Source organism: Onychomys torridus, chromosome 10, assembly GCF_903995425.1.
Source record: "Onychomys torridus chromosome 10, mOncTor1.1, whole genome shotgun sequence".
Lineage (NCBI taxonomy): Eukaryota > Metazoa > Chordata > Mammalia > Rodentia > Cricetidae > Onychomys > Onychomys torridus.
The window spans coordinates 52,703,220-52,719,064 of NC_050452.1; positions in this window are offsets into that span (position 1 = coordinate 52,703,220).

The following is a 15,845-nucleotide window of genomic DNA, read 5'->3' on the forward strand; positions in this document are numbered from 1 at the left end:
ATTGAGCATCCTTTGGGGTTATGTCCATGATTGGTATAGCTGGGTCTTGAGGAAGATTGATACCCAGTTTTCTGAGAATTCACCATACTGATATCCAAAATGGCTATACAAGTTCACAATCCCACCAGCAGTGGAGGAATATTCCCTTTACTACCCATCCTCTCTAAAATAGGCTGCCTTTAGTGTTTTGGAACTTAGCCATTCTGACAGGTGTAAGATGCTATCTCAAGAGTTGTTTTGATTTGTGTATCCCTGATGCCTAAGGATGTTGACAAATTCTTTAAGAGGATCTTGGCCATGGCAATTTGAGATTCTTCTGTTGAGAATTCTCTGTTTAAATCTGTACCCCATTTTTTAAATTGGATTATTAGGTATTTTGATGTCTTTTTTCTTGATTTCTTTATATATTTTGGAGAACAACCCTTTGTCAGATGTGAGGTTGGTAAACATCTTTTCCCATTCTGTAGTCTGCCATTTTGTCTTATTGGTGGTATCCTTTGCCTAGCAAGAGTAATAAAAATAGCATGCTATTAGCATAAAAACAGACAGATCAGTTAATAGAATCTAATCTAAGACACTGACATAAATCCATACACCTATGAACACTTTTGACAAAGAAGCCAAAATTACAGAATTGCAAAAAGAAAACATCTTCAGCAAATAGTGCTGGTATAACAATGAGATGTTGGCATGTAGAAAAATGCAAGTAGATCCATATTTATTGCCCTGTATAAAACTCAAGTCCAAATGGATTAAAAAAACCTCAATATGAATCCAGTTACAGTAAACCTGATAGAAGATAAAGTAGGAAATAGTCTTGAACCCTTTGGCACAGGACACAACTTCCTCACCATAAAACCAGTGGCACAGACACTGATATCAACAGTTAATAAATGGAATGTCCTGAAAATGAAAATTGCTTTCTTATAAAGCCTAGAACCAGCAGCCTAGACATGAATATCCAAGGCCCTTCCCCATCAGTCACTAATTAAGAAAATATTCTACAGCTGAGGCGGTTATTTGGAAAGAATTTTCTCAATTGAGGTTCTATCCTTCCAGATATCTCTAGCTTGTGTCAAGTTGACACAAAACTACAAAGAACACCTAGTCAGAAAATTATGAGGCAAAGATTTTATCTTACCTGTAGAGTAAAACTCAGTGTCACAAAAGGGAATGACATTGAGCAAAGGCAATATTATATGAACTTTGTAAAAGAGAGGAAAAAGCAAAAGTACTCCAAACTGTAATAAGTAAGGAAAATGTCAAACCAAGATGGCAATTTGAGAGATGGGATAATGGAGGTTAAATATATAGTAACAAATATTCTGACTTATTAAATATAGATATTTCTTCATATGTTATATTGTCAACATACCTCTCATTAGGTGCATTTCTAATGTCTGATTCAGGGAATTTGCATCAGTCTTTATGGAAAATAGGGGTAATTATCTTGATATTGTGACATATAAGTGCTAGAGTTAGAGTCCCTCCATGAGATGAACAGATAATGGCTTTAACACTTAGTTCTGTGAAGTATCTTGACAATACAAACTATCTTACAGGTTATAGTCTATCATAGACTTTGAATTTCTTAATTAAACTTTAGCCTAGTGCACTTTAATCCTATTTTGATCCATCAGCTATATATCCTCAAAGAACAATGTTCCATAATTATAATAAAATGTTCTCTCTCTCTCTCTCTCTCTCTCTCTCTCTCTCTCTTTCTCTCTCTCAATTTTACCATTTACATGGTTGGAATTTTCCATGCTGAATCATGTGGTGATATTTTATTTTTGTACCCCAATAAAACTTATCTGAAGATCAGAGGAAAAAGCCAGCTACTATATTAAACATAGAAGTCAGGCAAAGGTAGCACATGCCTTGTATCCTAGCATTCTGGAGGCAGAGATCCACCCAGATCTCTATGAGTTCAAGGTCACACTGGGGATCAGAGCCAGGCATGGTGACACAATCCTTTAATCCCAGCACTAACCATAGAGGTCTGGAGGTCTGTACAGACAGACAGGAAGTGATGTAGCTGGGTGGAGAGTGGAAATGAGATGACAGAATAGAAAGGCATATAGGTGTGGGTATACAGGAAGTAGGTCTCTTTGGAGGCTGAGGGATGGTAAGAACATGGCTGGCTACTTTCTGCTCTTCTGACGGTTCAACTTTTATCCAAATATCTGGCTCTGGGTTGTTTATTAATAAGTCCATTTAGCAATTCATACAGAATCATGTTCAGAGGACCTTAAGACAAACACTGAGGAAGATATCATACCCAAGTAAGACATGAGCCTCTAAGATTCTAATGTGAATTGCTTTAGTGAAGTGATAGATTATAGAACCTCTAAGCACTCAACTCATTTGCAATCATTTGCAATAAAACTGTCAGACTTCTCAGTTCCTTGTGTTTCTTTCTCAGCATTGTATCCTCAAAACCCTGGCTTCTCACATTGGTTCTATAGTCCAATTGGACTATAGTCTATAGTCTATAGTCTTATAGTCTATAAGTCAGAGAAAACAAAATAAAACAAAGAACAGCAAAAATTGGTCAATTTTGTTTTGGGAGGAATTTTATTGTAGAAATAAAATGAGAGGAACTGAAGACTGGTCAGAAAAGATGGAAAATAGTAGAAATTTTTGGAAGTTTCTTCTAATTGTTATTAGGTATAAAGAAGCAATCTTGAGGGCTTCTTCTCCAAAGGGATGGATCATTGCTCATATCCTGAGAAATATCATAGGATGTATTCAACTCCAGTTAACATTAACTATTGGCTAAATTACCTTGCCACTCAGATATTGTTTTCTACATTTAATTATTGCTCAAATAATGACATTATTAAAGCCCTATGGTAAAATGTGGTTTATTAGCAAAGATGTAAACCAACAACAGGAGAGCCACATCTATACTTGTAGACCATGTAAGAGGGGATGCCTAGGAAAAAGTGAGTTTCCTATGAGAAAAAAAAATGTTTTTCAATCATTCTTTGGACAATACTCTGATTGTCTACCTCTGAGATGCCAATGAGATAAACAAGATTTCTTATGAGTTCTGTATTTTTACATGACCATATCAATCCATATTTTCATTGGAAACATGGAATGCCACCTGGGAAATAACTAAAATGGGTAATAAATGAAAGTAGGTGAAGGGAAGAAAACTGAAGGAAGATAGGAGGGTATTGAAAGAAAAATGGAAGGTGAGAGTGAGGTGATAATGAAAAAGATCAAACATCAAAATTTTTAAGTTGAAAAACTTCCCTACATTGGACAAAAACAGTCTCATTAGAATTTTCCTTTTAAATATTCTACTAAAAATATGGAATCATTTCTGGACAGATCTGTAGTCATAAGTTTTCTTTAGTCCCACCTGGCACCAAGGTCCTGTAGGCCCTCGGACCCAAGTAACCACACAGAGGCTTATATTATTTACAAACTGTATAGCCTATGGCAGGCTTCTTGCTAGCTAGCTCTTATGACTAAACTCAGCCCATTTATATTAATCTATATGTTGCCACATATTCCATGGATTTACCTGTGTGCTATTACATGCTGCTCCCTAGATGGCAGGATGGCATCTCTCCCTGCCTTTCTTTTTACTGTCCTCTACTTGGATTTCCTGCCTGGCTATAACCTGACTCACCATAGGCCAGAGTAGTTTCTTTATTAACCAACCATAGCAACACATATTCCCAGCATACAGAAAGACCTCCCACAGCACAGATCTATCTCAGATTCTCCAAGTCCTGTGTCTGAAGTACATGGTGTCCTAAGTAATAAGGATATACTTTTAAACTATGGGAGGCAATCAAGGGCAAGGGCAATAACCTGTATTTTTTTGGGTTGTCTCTTGTAATTCTCTGACCAACAACTCAAAAGTAGGTTCATTAAACCTGGTCCTGGAGTTTTTATTACATAATCTATAGCTTTTATAGAAGGGCATTGTCAGTGGCATAACTGTCTAGCTTTCATAGTACAAAAAGTGTAATGCAATCTTCCAAGAGAAAGAATCAAGGAATAACCCTACCCAGTTGTTGTGCTTGTGGTTCACAGTAATGACCCCATGGCACAATATCCTGAAGTATGGAATAGCATTAATCATATCTTTGCTGTAATCAACAGCTGTCTATTTGGACTTAAAATTTGCTCAATAGGAAGGAAACCATTTTGAGTACCAGAAGCCTACACACAGAAGTTATGGATATTAGAGGAGAACCTTCTATTGATACTCTACTAAACAAGCAGAATTCCAGCTTCAATCTGAATATATATCCTTATACCCAAGTATAAATCTCATACATCATCAAGGAAGCTTCTATTTGCAATCAACAGATATCACTGTAGAAAACCACATTTGATCACAATGCAAATAAAAATGGGGTGCCTAGCCCAAATACACATGCCTACAACTCAGCTCCTGCACCTAATGCTAAGCAAACATCTCAGAAGAAGAGGCAGAAAGACTGTAGGAGCCAGAAGATCAGGAAATCTGCTGTAATATTGTATCTCCTAGAAAAGAAAAAGGAGGCTGACTGTGACTATATGGATGTCCAAACAAGACCAGAATAAGCACACCACCACCAATCAAGTTAAATTTGAAGGAGAAAATCTCTTGGAGTCCCATCTATAAACAAAGAACTACAAGCAACTAAGGAATGCCAAGAATGAGAGAACTAAGGACCCTCAGAGATAGGTCCTGTAATAGATTATCTAATACCAATTGGCCATCCTTGAAACCATACATATAAATTGCGGATTTTTATTTTTAATTGAAGTAGAATTACATCACTTCATCTCCTTTCCTCCCTCAAGCCCCTCCTAGCCATCTTCACTCAACACCCTCCCATGTCCCTACTCTAAGAGGCCAGCCTGGTCATTGATATGTAACCACATGTACATGTCAATGGAGAGCCAGGCACCTTCTGCCTGAGGCCAGAGAATGACTCCTATTGGGGGCAGAATACTGTCAGGTATTCAGGAATACATGTCCTGAGGTATGTTGGTTTTTTGTTTGTTTGTTTGTTTTTTGTTTTTTTGGTTTTTTTGTTTTGTTTTGTTTTGTTTTGTTTTGTTTTGTTTTTGTTTTTTTGTTTTGTTTTTTTTTTGTAACCAACAGAAATCCTCTACAGTCCAGTTTGAGTTCATTTCCAGATATATGGTCTGCCACCACCAACTCCACAAATCCTCTGGCTGAAATCCTCTGAGTCTTCACCCAAGAGGGTTTCACTGAACTGCTTTAGTTCCTGTTTCCTCATTCATGCCTTACATACCTTTCTGTGTCCTACCATGTCACTTCCTGGGATTAAAGGTGTGTGTGCCCCAGTACTGGAACAAAAGGTGTTTGCCACCACAGCCTGGCTCTGTTTCCAGTATGGCCTTGAACTCAGAGATCTCCAAGTGATAGTATTAAGGGTGTGTTCCACCACTGTAGAGCCTCTATATCTGATCTAGTGGCTGCCTCTGTTCTCTGATCCTCAGGCAAGCTTTACTAGGTAGGGTAAACAATATATTACCACAGGTACAGGTTGTTTTGGAGCATGTCTGCAGGGCCACAGTGGATTCCTGCATAATGCCTGTCAGCTGGTTGGAAATCTGCTAGGGCAGAGATAAAGCAGAGACAGGAGGCATTAACATGATGAACATACAATCTGCACTGAAAACCTCAGTTCAGAAAGAAGCAGTTAACAAGCATCTGTAAACAGCTGCAGTAGACTCACAACTTTGAGACACAACTAAATATAATAGAGATGGTCACAGCACAAGCAGAAGCACTTTTTAATCTACGTTTTTTTAAAAAAAAGGAGAAAGATTTATAAGAACTACATAGAAACCAGACTGGTGGTACATGCCTTTAATCCCAGCATGTGGTTGGCAGAGACAGGCAGAGCTCTGTGAGTCTGAAGTCAGCCTTCACTACAGAGTTAGTTCCAGGATGGGAAGGAAGGTTTACTCTGAGAAAACCTGTCTCAGTACAACTATAACAACAATACCCCCCTAAAAGCCCCAAATAATAATAACAATAAACACCAAAAACAAAGTAAAGTTAAAATTTATAGCCTGTGTCTATAGTAGCAGTCAGTAATTTACTGGCTTGCTCTCCATGGTTTTCTCAGCGTGCTTTTTTACAGAACCCAGGACCACCAGACCAAGTATGGCACCATCCACTATAGGCTGGGCCCTCCCCTATTGATAACTAATAGAAAATGGTTTACAGTAGGATCTTATGGAGGCAAGTTGTCAAATGAGGCTCCATTCTCCCTGTTGACTCTATATTGTCAACAGGGTGGCAAATGCTCACCAGTATGCAAGGGTAGATTAACAATTTATCCTGGGTTTTAACACTAGATGTTTGCAAGAAGGCACAGTAAAGAAACTGCTGGCATGACCACTCCATTATTAGGAGGAAGACCTTTATTGTGTATATGAGAGGTAAAATATCCAGAGACATCTGGAAGAATCCAGAGGAGAGAGAAAGAGGTAAGCTGGCCACGGCCAGTGCTATAGGCTAAAGAGCAAGAGAATATTAAGAAATAGAGACTTGGAGATAGCAAGAGAAGAAATGGAAAGAGTAGCTTGGTTATAAGGTGGATGAGTGGCCCCAGGGGAAGGAAAGGGCCAGGCGGCTAGCACTGAATTTGAAATGTATTAAGTGCTTCTGAGTGTGAGCTGAGCGAGCAATTGTTTTTTATAAGCAACTATAGGTACCCGTCAGTGGTGAGTCATGTCCCTTCTGCCAGCGGCGAGTGAAATGTCTCCTTTTGATAGACAGTGAATCTGTTACATATGTACATGAGGAATACTGGCCAGAAATCCTTCTATAGTCAAGCTTGAGCTCATTTCTAGGCATATGGACTTCTAAGACCCAACAAAAACATTTTTGAAACAACTGGATGATGGCTCAAATGTGATCCTTTTAAGAGCTTGGTCATAGTTGGCATCTCATTACCCTTTTCTACTTTCCACTGACATTTCCTTTGTTGGTTTAAAGAATGTTTTACAAGATCTCATAACTGCTATCATCATCTATAATTTATATTTTATTGTACTTTATTTTGAGCATCACAGCTCTATTGTAAATTACTAAGTTAATTTATCAGTCACATAGTTAGGGGTTGATGTTACTAATGATTTTAGTTTTGTGACCAAGTATATATGATGGAATTAACACACCTATATATGTGAATCTATTCAAATAAAAACATTTTCAAAGTTTGTGTGAATCACATGTATCTGATAAATCAGGGTAGATACGATATTTATCTTCACCCTGTATGTCTCTGTACTAATGACAGAAATGGCTGGATGAACTTTTTATTACCTATTTCGTAAAAACTATATCTAATAAAGAATTGCAACTGTCATTGAGAACTGGGTCCATAATCAACCTTTTAGGATCAGTTTATATTTTTGTAATAAGCATAATAAACAAATTATTGTAAATAAACATGGCATTTGAACACATGTGAAATTATTCATTGATTTCCACCAAATTCTTTTAAAATTGATTTTTAAAGGTATAACTTCCCAATTAAGAATTTTGCTTCTGAGCTTTTCTTATTGTCATTTGATATTTACTCAAAACTTCTAACAATTTTGTAAAGACAAAATCAATTATATCTACAGTTACTGTTTTTAAATGCTTATAAACTACAAATAAAAAGGTAGAATACTATAACACTAAGGCTTGGTAATTTTTTTCCTCTATAGGGATCCTTAAATTTCATATTCAATGTCAGGTAATGAATTCTGTTGAGTTTAGGTTGTATATTTACAGTTTTGTTGAAGCTGTCTAAAGGGTGGCCTAGGACCCAGTAACTTGCTTTTCTTCAAGGATAGTACCAATCATTTAAAACAATTTAGATGTTTGTTTAATAGAACAAGAGGTGAAGTTCAAAGACTGTAAGCCTGCATGTATATGATTAGAACATTTTCCGTTGCCCAACAATTGCACCTGCTCTCAGTCCCTGTGTATTTGGATATTATAGTCGTGTATTCTAAAGGGCCTTGGAGGAATGGATAAGTTGGAAAAAGGCTTATTTTATTTTATGTAAGGTTTCAGTGTTACCATGTGTTGTGTTTCTCAATCTCAAAATGCAATTGAATTCCATAAAAAATGTGGCATATTTCCACAATGCAAAAAAAAAAAATTACTAATGATGTAGGCTCTCCAGGAATGCTTTTTATTGAAAAACCTGGTTCCCACAGAGCATTTGAAGTACACACCACTTGTTAGAAAAGTGCATCTGCCCTTTGGTGCTTCAGTATACAAAGGAGTTCCTCAGATTTCAGAAATGAGCAGGCCCACAGGAAAACAATAGGAAACACTCCAGGCTGCTCAGTGGAAGATGATGACACCACATTATGTCCAGCAAATACTAATACTCTACAGTCCTCAACCTGAAAATTTCTATTCTTGGAATTTATTCTAAATAAACTGTTGCAATTGAATACATAACCCATGACCTTCCTATTTCTAGGATATGTTGTTCAGGTAAATGATGTTTTCCCCCATTTCCAAAGATAATTCTCAGAAGAATCATAGTCATTAAATATAAATGTGAAATACTTAAGTGTGTGGAATGATTCAGTGAGCTGCCAGTTAATTTCCTTTCAGATAAGTAGCCGTTTATTTGTATAGCATCCTACTTGAATCCTAGGCTGAGTTCCTGTGCCAACTGTTTTACTTTGTCTCCTTTTAGAAAATTGTTGAGTTGGGCAGGCAGAAGAAAGCAAACACTCGGTCAATAACTGTGCAAGTGTTTACTTGGAACATGGAAGGTCTGTGTTTCCAGCTGCATTTCAGTCATTGGCCTCCTTCTTTTCTGGGCAGTGTCAACCTTGTACACTTCTCTTTGATTTTTGACTCTCTATTTTTAAGGCCATTGTGCTTCTGGAAAGCCCTAAGTCATTGTTTTAATTAATCTCTAGCAAATTGTATTTCCAAGCAGAGTGCTTCATTTTTCATCCCGTTCTGTTCCTGGTTGTATGTGTGTACCCTTGTTATCTGAGTTAGACAAGAATGGAGCACATACCTAGCATCAATAAAGGAATTAAGAATCTTTGCTATACAGGTAATAGGCCTGTGGGGAGAAGTCAATACTTTCATTATGCTAAATAGACATAATATTCGAATGATTTCTATATGATTTGCAGATGTACCAGAAGGTGGAGCATATCTAAAATCTCACAGAAGCGTCTCCTTGCACTATGTGACCTCAGTCTGAGAGACCTCAAACTGGTCAGTGTTCAGAGGATAAAAGAATTTGGAGACTATAGAGTGTGCATCTCTAAATCACACTCCTACTCCATGGCTAAAGGATTTTTTCAGAGAGGGGTTGGAGAGTTTGTAAGACCCAGAAGTGGTTGATAACATCAAAGATACATTGTTTTCCAGAAACTAGCAGTCGCACATTTAAAATCATAGCAATTATAACACATGCAAATGATCTGTACAACTTCCAGCCAAACAAAAGCTCAGCATGGAGAAAAGAATATGGCATGGGTAAAAAAATCCACTAGGAGTTAAAGAGCCATAGGCATTTCATAGCTTTTGGAGGGTCAGTTTTCTTTAATCATGTGACCCCTGGTATATCAATCAGGTAGACATCAAACCCAAGCCTAGCTGGGCAACATAAACTGTACTTGATAGAGGAAAAGAAGAGAGAGAGAGAGAGAGAGAGAGAGAGAGAGAGAGAGAGAGAGAGAGAGAGAGAGATCCATCTTAAAATTGGGTGGGAAGGGATACTGGTTATGGAGGAATTGGTGGAGGTGAGTCAATTTCTTGAAAACACATTGAGTGAAATTGCCAAGAATTAATAATATATTGTTAAAATAATAGCAATAGAAAAGGGAGACAAATGGTAGAGGAGGTAAAGATACCATTTTCTGTAACATGCCCTTAGTCACAACACACTAGATTTGTTTATTCATTAAATGAACCTCACTTTATTTATTAAAAATAAGAAATATTATTATTTTGCTATGTGCTTTAAAACATGGGTATGTTTTAAATTTATTACATGCCTGAGTATATTTCATATGTTGAAATATATGAAGAATATATTTAAGCTAGGCCAAACGTCAGTTAGCGCTACAGTATTTGGACCATTTCCCCACCTGACTTAGTTAGGGTTACTACTGTTGTGATGAAGCACCATAACCAAAGCAACTAGGTGAGGAAAGGGTGTATTTGGATTACACTTGCACATGACTGTTCATCATTGGATGAAGTCAGGGCCATAGAGGATTGCTGCTTACTAACCTGCCCTCTGATTTGCTTTCTCATAGAACTCAGGATCACCAGCCCAGGGATGGGTTTATCCACAAATGACAGGGACCTACCCTGTCAATCACTAAATAAGAAACTGCCCTATAGGTTTGCCTACAACCTGACCTTCTTAGAGATATTTTCTTAATTTATGATCCCTTCTCTCAAATGACTCCAGTTGTGGTACGTTGACATAAAACTAGCCACCACACCATCACTATTTACTCATAAACTTACTATAAATGTTTAGTCATATACTTCTTTGTCTAATACTAAGATGAGCTTTGACTCCTCAGTTTCAACTTTTTAAATGTATTGCATGATGAGGTATAAGTTTAGTAGTAGAATTAAAGAAATGATCTTGCCTGTGACCTAGCACTACCCTCCTACCATTAGGGAAACAATATCTGCGTCCAGACCTAGTTATTTTAATAACTTATTTGTTTGTTTCATAATAGAGCATTTCAAGATTTTTTGGCAGACTTTAAAATACACCAAACTTTTTAAAATGTCACACTTAGCTGCATAGCATATTAAGAATTATGAAAAAAAAGTGTTATTTCTTTCTTAACTCATATTGTGTATTTGGTACTAATGTGTAAATGTACACAACTTTTCCACTATGAACATGTACATGCAAGCCTATGTTTATATGTGCAAAACAATTTGATCAAGACATATGGATTATAATACAATCAAACCCGAATTTGTGTCAAGATGTAAATTCTAATACTTATATCATTTTCAAAAAATAATTTTAAATCCAAATTTTGTGATATTTTGATTGATCCTTCATATGCTCTAGGTTATTTTCATGTAGTAGTTTATTGAAGTTAGACCATCCATATGCATCTCTTGTTCTCACTTCTAATAACATTTCCATATCACTTCATTATCTATTTTTCTCTATGTTCACAGAGCCTAACTCCAAATACACTTACTAATCAGTCAAATCTTCTATGAATTCACAAGATTCCACTAATCATCAAGCCACTTGTGATTTTCTTTTAGCTACAGTTAGAGAATTCTTAAATGTTCACATGAGAATTAAAATTAAGTTGAGAAAAGAATATATGCTGGTAACTTACTTCAAATATCAATCTCTGTTGCTTGAATCCACATTTATATTTTATCCCATCACATCCATGTCCAAGTTTATATGTTTAAATGTTCATGAATCCAATATAAGAAGCATATCAATGATCAAAAGAAAAATTAAAGATCACATACACTTTTAGTATCTCTTTTTGAAGATATGAGCACAATTTTTTAATCAATGTTTTTAGTCTACGCATAGGACTGAAAATCTCACATTTCCCTTATTATCTAGTCTCGGTTTTTACTCCCTAAATAAAGGATCACTGTCACGTGATCTCTCTTCTATGAAAATTTGTAGGCTTTTACTCCAAAGTATCACAGCCCTTTTTAAAATCATACTTCGAAGTTCTAGGATTCTTATATATAAGATACTTCCTCTGACTCTTCACTGACCTCCTATTTCTTCTCTAGGCTAACATGTTACTGGCTTTTTTCATTCACAGGTAATTCAGTTAAGTAAAAGGCCATTTTTTCCATCACAAAGAGACATTAGCATGGAGTGACTTATTGGAATGAATCTCACTTCTCTGAACTCTGTAGAGTATTTCTTTAAATGGTTAATTAAATTTTTGCTATGGCCTTGGTGATATAGATTAGTTGCAAAAGTTAAAATACAAGGATACTTAGTCTGTAGATGCATGAAATTAAAAAAAAAACTGGTAAAAAAATTTTCTCCTGTCTTCTGTGCTAAATAAAATATACATAATATATTTTTCTCTTACACTTCTGTATGTTATTAAAACTGTCTTATTCATGTCAGTCTTATCTCTACTTTTTGCTGTTGTTTATTCTATAGATCTAAATTTATTCTAGAATAACAGGTGGCTTGTGACACAGATTAAAACTATGTAACAAAAGTGATAAACCCACATTATGATGCTTTAGGATGTGTTGTTATGGTTAGAAAACAGTTATTGAATTGTATCTAGAAATAGACTACTGACTCAATCTAATTTAGTCAAAAATATATAACGTTCTACTGATCAGAATTCAAGATAGGGATGCAATAGTTCCTTCCAAGTGAAGACAGCAGAAAAACACTACTTAAGAATACCAAATGCCATGAATTGAATTACTTTCTTTTCCTCCAGCATGTTAAGCAAATGGCTATTTGCCCTCGGCCTAGCCCATGTTATGACAGAATGTGGTATGTCTTCTATGGGGTGTGCTAATCATACTTTCTAGAAAATTTAAAGGCACTCTGGAGCCCAGATGCCCACAAAGTATTCCCTTGAGGACACTGTGGTAGGATAAAAGCATGAAAAATGAAAATTTCCCCTCATTCTTTTAATGAATGATTAATTTAGTAAAGAGAAATATAGAAGTTAAAACCATATGGAAAGTGATCTGACACTCTCAACATTCTTTTATTCCCACATAGAGCTCTGGGAGATGCTCATGGTTACCATTCTATTGTGAATCTACAGGGAACTGTCAGTTCATTCTGATGACAGCAAAGAACAGAAAGCTCTTTTCCTTGTTACATGTGAGGAAAGGTTTTGAGTCTCATGTTCTATCTTTCCCATTAGACATCTGCTCTGATCACACCTTGAGACTTCAGAAATATGGGTGGTTTAATAGGAATGAGAAATTATCAGGCATACTTGAGAAAAGGGATCTAATAGAGGAAGAGAATGAAGCATGTTCAGAGGAAACTATATAAATTTGATCTTAGGAAAACAGCTGCTAAAACGATGTAGAACACTTAATCAAGATACTAGTTAGATAATTGGGAAATGAGAGAATGAAGGAAGGAAAGAGCAATGCCAGCGAAAAAGCTTTTAATTTTCTTTCTAAAATGCATCTCTAAATTATGTATGGTTTTGAATGTGTTTGGTTTTGCCTACTCATTTTCTCCCTACCTTTCTCCCCAGAACTTTTGCCCTCTGCTCTCCTCCCCATCTTCTGTCTCTGCTTTACTGATACTACAGCCCATGCTGGTCTGAAAGCTGCCATTTCTCCTGCCTCAGTCTTTGAACTGATTATATTACAGGCGTGAACCAACTATGCCTGGCTTCATTTTCATCTTCTAATCGATTTTACATGGGCTGAGGACATAGTTCATTGGTGGAGGAATTCTAATCATACTCAAATGCTCAGGATTTAACTTCTAGCAGAACAAGCACACACAAAGCAATAGATTTTAAGAAGTTAGCTTGCAAATGTGTCTAGTGCCCAACAAAAGCTAAGATTTGAAAAAGAAATCATATTAAGGAGATTCAATAGAAACTGAGATTTGTGAAGATAAAGAAACTAATTTGTTGGTGTTAGAGGAGTTATTATAAGGTCAAGTATAACAAACAAATCAAAAAATAATATAGAAGAAAACGTAATATTCATCCTGATAATCATCCTAGTACAACTTACTATTTTCCAGTTATTTTGCAATCATTAAAACATTAAAAAATGGAAAAGTGGGCTTAAAAGATGAAATATCTCATCTTTTTTTTGCTATCTGTTCATTATTTAAAGACTCAATTTCTGTCACTGACCACCTACTATGTGGCAGGTACTGTGGTACACATAGGAAAAACAGAAGAAACAGCAAAGTTACTGCTTAATGGAAATCATAATTCTAAAAGAAATGTAATTTTCCACCATTAATTAAAAGCCTGGTAAAAGTACATGAAATAAAAACATATTTTGGTTCTTACTGGCTGAATTTCATAATTTGAAAATATGCACTTGAAGTATTTCAGTTATATCTCACTTCCCTGACATCTCATTTTTCAGGCACGTGGAGGGTGAGCTGATTCTCTACACTTAGACACTAAAGTTGAAGCAGGGGTTTCTATACAGTCATTTGACTTCAAGTTCTAAGTATCTTCCAGTTATTCCATATTTGTACCAAAAAAGGATGTGCTATTATCATTTTCAAAAATCTATTTAAGCAATAAGCTGTAATTTAATTATTAGAACCTTAGACTAGTGTGTATATGTAAGTCAAATATTTTCCATGACTGTTTATTCTGTATTTCTACTTCCATTGGCAAATTTTACTGGCAATCTATTCTGCCCCATTGTTTGAAGCTGAATTACTGTTTGTGTCGCTTATTTTTATGTCATGACAACTCTCCAAAATTCAGTCATTCTTCACTTAGTGTGTAGTGATTGAATTTAGGGCTGAACAATAAGTTTCTTCCTTCTGCTAAGGCGAAGTGTCACATTTATCTGCAGATCTTTGTGATCTATGAGAAAGTGTAGACTAAAACATCAACTTAATCCACATTTGTGTTGTGACTTCTCTGGAACTGTTCCAAAAATGACTCCTCAGCTTTGTGAACACATATGAACATAAGGTAAATGACTGTACAATATTGCATTCACTTTATTATGATATAGCACATGGACTTTCAAGAAGGTCTACAGAAAAATAATGAACTTTGAGTAGTCTTTCTGATTGTTATCCTGAATTAGCTTAAGAGGTGAAAGACTGAGAATTTCAAACTTCTTTACCTTCCAGTGACTGCTTAGTAATGCCCCCTTGCCCCTTCTATCAGAAGGAGAAAAAAGTAATAGCAGGCTACTTCATCTACTACCTTATAAAGCATTATAGGCACCACAGTCTTAAATTCAGTGTCAAATTATGAGGAACAAATCACCCACAAAGTTCATCAATTATTTCTTGAAAATGTGTTTTAGTTCATTTATCTCCCCATGATTGGACATTACAGTAAGCCCACAGTTCCATAAAAGGTGAGACTCACATCTTCAGACAGTTTGGTTAACTATCCTTGTTACAGGATTCCAATTTAGTTACAATATTTAATTTTAATATTTAGTTAAAAATATTACTAAAAATTCAAGAGCCAGGGTAAGAGCCAATATTGGTTTGGGAGCTCTCTGGTACATTTCTGAATATCTGGTTGCTGGGAAATAATCCCCATCTAGCTCTGAGCTCTTTATTTGGCAAATTATTGCTTCTAAGATAAGTAAAATATCCTGTGTAGGGTCACATTTTAAATTCACACACACACACACACACACACACACACAGTGGCAGAGAGAGAGATAGGAAGAGACAAAGAGAGGGAGACACATACAGAGAGAGAGAGAGAGAGAGAGAGAGAGAGAGAGAGAGAGAGAGAGAGAGAGAGACTTATGCCTTTCCCTAACATCTTTAGAGTCAGTTATTCCTTCAACCCCTCCTCTGTCTTACCTTCCCCTCCACCTTATCTACCCTTTCCTCTTCAAACATGAGTATTTGGCTCTTACCCTTCTCATAAGATGTTTTGTTCTCCTCTCCACCAATGGAATGGTCTCGTTCTAGTTCCCTGGATTAATAGTTACTCCAAATTAAACACACCAATCCAAATATTTGACACTATGTCTGAATACAGCACACATTAGTTATATTACATGGGAAAATTAAGTTGGCTGTGATTAGGAAGTGTTTCCTCCCCTACCTAGCTTTCCTAGCACTAGGAAATACTATTAGCCAGATGGTAGAAAAATGAGTAACAGTCTTGCTCTGCTA